This window comes from Hydra vulgaris, chromosome 10 (genome assembly GCF_038396675.1).
Source record: "Hydra vulgaris chromosome 10, alternate assembly HydraT2T_AEP".
NCBI lineage: Eukaryota > Metazoa > Cnidaria > Hydrozoa > Anthoathecata > Hydridae > Hydra > Hydra vulgaris.
Window position 1 is genome coordinate 51,215,074 of NC_088929.1, and position 3,296 is coordinate 51,218,369.

A 3,296-nucleotide genomic window follows, 5' to 3' on the forward strand; every position below is an offset into this window, starting at 1 on the left:
GCTCGAATGCCAAAAACTATTGCTACTGCGGCACCATCAGGTTGAGGTCTCGGTAAAACCAACAGCGGCTGGATGACCGGCGAATGCTTTTATGAGTACTTTTCAAATGTGAAGTTTGAAAACAACGTTACACCCGTATTGTTCCAGTTTGAAAAAACTGAAAATAAAGAATGGGGACGAAAAATTGACTTCAGAGAATTATTTGTTTTTTGGAAAAAAACTGAAATTTAACGATAGCTCCAAACCAACCTGTAGTTTAATAGAAACCAACAATAATGCATCGAATAATGAAATCGATAAAGAATCATATTTAGATATTAGCCGTACGCAAAATTAAAATATAACTACCCAGTAAGCACACAAACGTTTATTAAACGTCGAAACAACGTTTAGATTAAGGGTTTAGATTTGGTCGATTATACGTTCAGAATGAAATCCAGATTAACGTTTAGATCAAACCTCCATAAAACGTCGAGATTACAACGTATTTTCGACGTCTATTATAGGGTTAATAAAGGCATATAAAGCGTATATTATACGTATATAAAGCGTTTAGATTTAGTTCAATTAACGTATATAAATTGTTTAGATTTAGTCTAATAAACGTCTAAAACGTGTTTAGATTTAGTCTAATAAATGTATATAAAGCGTTTAGATGTAGTCTAATTGAACGTATATTTAACGTTTAGATTTAGTCAAATAAACGTATGTATATCGTTTAGATTTAAATCTAATTAAATCCAACCTAATATATATATATATATATATATATATATATATATATATATATATATATATATATATATATATATATATATATATATACACACACACACTTTATATGCTTTTCCCAAATATACAAATATTTTATATACTTATATATTATTTATAACTTTTTATAATTTACTCCTTTTATACTATATATACCCATTATAAACTTAAAAAATACGCTATAGTTTGGATTTACCTTACAAATAGCAGAGGGAAGGGGGGGGGGGTCCTTAAACTATATTTGTTTGTTTCAATAACTCTAAAAAATTTATTCGCATTATCCATTATGCCTTCGCACTAGCAATATTACAGTGAAATTTATAATATCAATTTACGTCTAAAAAAATCCATTTTGCAAGAACGCACCTAAACAAATATTTTTTGTAAATTTAATCTCATTTAGCAAAAAATAAAAGTTTACATTAGTATTAAGTTAAAGATTACTAATAAAATTATTAAACTTATAAAAATGTATTTTGGATCACTGTGTCCTCTGGTTTCTCAAAAATCTTTCTAATATACCGTCCAACGAATGTTCATCAAGCGCCGGTTCTTGTTCATCGTGCGCCAGTTCTTTGTTCATCGGCCTCGGTTCTTGGGCAACATCATCATTCATATTCGTCTCCTGATTGTCTTATTTCGTAACCTGATTTGTAACCGCAAAAAACTATTTTAATTAAAATAATTTTAATGCACATTCATAAAATAAAATTAGAATTACACAGAACAACTTTACATATAGAGGATTTTCTGAATGGAAGTTTCCAAAATTTCCTGTACCATCCATGTTTATTTTTGACAAAAATAAACATGGAAAATTTCGAAAGTCGCGCCATATCATATGCAGTGGCTTTTACCAGCTCTGTTCAACCAAATTTCTTTAGCAAATGTAACTATATTAAGCTAATATGCATCTAAATTAAAAAAATTAAAAAATTTATTTATTAAACCTTAATTAATGCAAAGATGAATACCTACTGCTACACTATCCAACTAACGCTTACAAAATGAATTTAAACTGTTTATAAAACTTACGAAAAAAGTTCTTGCAGCAGGACTTTCATAACGAGAGACCAGCAACTCATATTTTTTAACTGTGTCAATGTTGCAATCAATAATTTCTAAAACATCTGAGTCCATTAAGTTGTTGGCATTTTGGAAGGTAGATTGTCGCGATAAGAGTTTTTAACTTTTTAGCTTCCGACACTCGTTTATTATTTATTAATCAGTCGTTTTGCTTTCAGTTGTTGCAAGGAAGTGAATCTTGTAAACGCATTTAAATTAATTATTTAGCCAATAAAAAGTAATTTTTTATTAATTTTTTTTATTTCGTTTTAATTATGCCTATTTAAACCGCGTGATATAAGCTGTTATGTGAGTCTTCTGACCAATGGCTATATTGCTATATTATAATATAATAAACGTTTATTAAACGTCGATCAAACGTTTAGAATAACAACTTATATTAGTCAATATTGTAAACGTTTGATTGACGTTTAATAAACGTATAAATTAAAAGATTTAAAGCGTAGATTTTAAATCTATAAATGTTTACGTTTAATTAAGGTCGATTAAAGGTTTACAATATTGACTAATGTAAGTCGATATTCTAAACGTTAAATCGACGTTTAGTAAACGTATATATAAAAAGTTTGAAATATACATTTCAAATCAAGCGTCAATTTTTAGTCAATAATAGGTCGCTAAACGTTTTATCTATTTTTCGACCGATTTCGATTAAATATTGACCAATTCTAAACCATTCTGTGTTTACTGGGTAGTCCTGTTAGCGAATTCGGAAAAAGCGCAATAATTGATGAATCCGGTGAAAGTAAATCAGCAGCAGATTCACCACATTCAAATAAATAAATAATAAAAGATGTAAATTCATTACACGACTTTTTTTATGGCCAAAACAACCAATCACGAAAAAAAGGCTGAAACAAGTTGAATGATTACCGAGCGTTGTAACTTTATCAAAATGGTTAGAGATTCAAATAACTTAAGAAAATGCAAAGGAAGAAGAAGATATCAAAAAAATTGAACGTAAAAATAAAGCTGCTGAAAAAAAAAGAAAACAAGAAAAAAGAAAAAGAAAACAAGAAAAATCTAAAATTAAAATTACAGAAGCTGTTACAGAAGAAAATAATAATTTAAGACAAAAAAAAAAAATTTATTAAGAATTTAAAAAGAAAAAAAGTTTAAATTCAGAAAAAAGCTTTAGTGGATAATTTTAGAACCAATGCCGTCTTTGTTTTGCAATCATTAAATTTATGTATTTGTTTCTTGATTTAAATAAATAAAACTAAAATTAAAATATACGATTTTTTTCAGAAAGGCACTAGATCTTACAAAAATTTAAAATAACATTAAAATAATAATTTGACTCAAATTTGAATAATATAAATTAGTTAAAAATTGAGTAAAAGTATTATTTCGAAAACCCTAAATAAAAATCTGTTACGGATTTGGAGTTGAGAAGTTTTGAAGTTAAAAGTTTTCTTAAATTCGTGGTAGGGGAAGTC

The 3,296-nt window shown here is 27.5% G+C and overlaps 1 long non-coding RNA gene across 1 annotated transcript; it reads right to left on the minus strand.

Moving 5' to 3' along the window:
- Window positions 1–1,146: 1,146 nt before the first annotated feature.
- LOC136086647 (uncharacterized) lies at window positions 1,147–2,093 on the minus strand. The gene is made up of 2 exons (XR_010641493.1): window positions 1,508–2,093; window positions 1,147–1,417 (listed from the first exon to the last, which is right to left on the minus strand). It is a non-coding gene; the product is annotated as an uncharacterized LOC136086647 (long non-coding RNA).
- Between the last annotated feature and the right edge of the window lie 1,203 nt (window positions 2,094–3,296).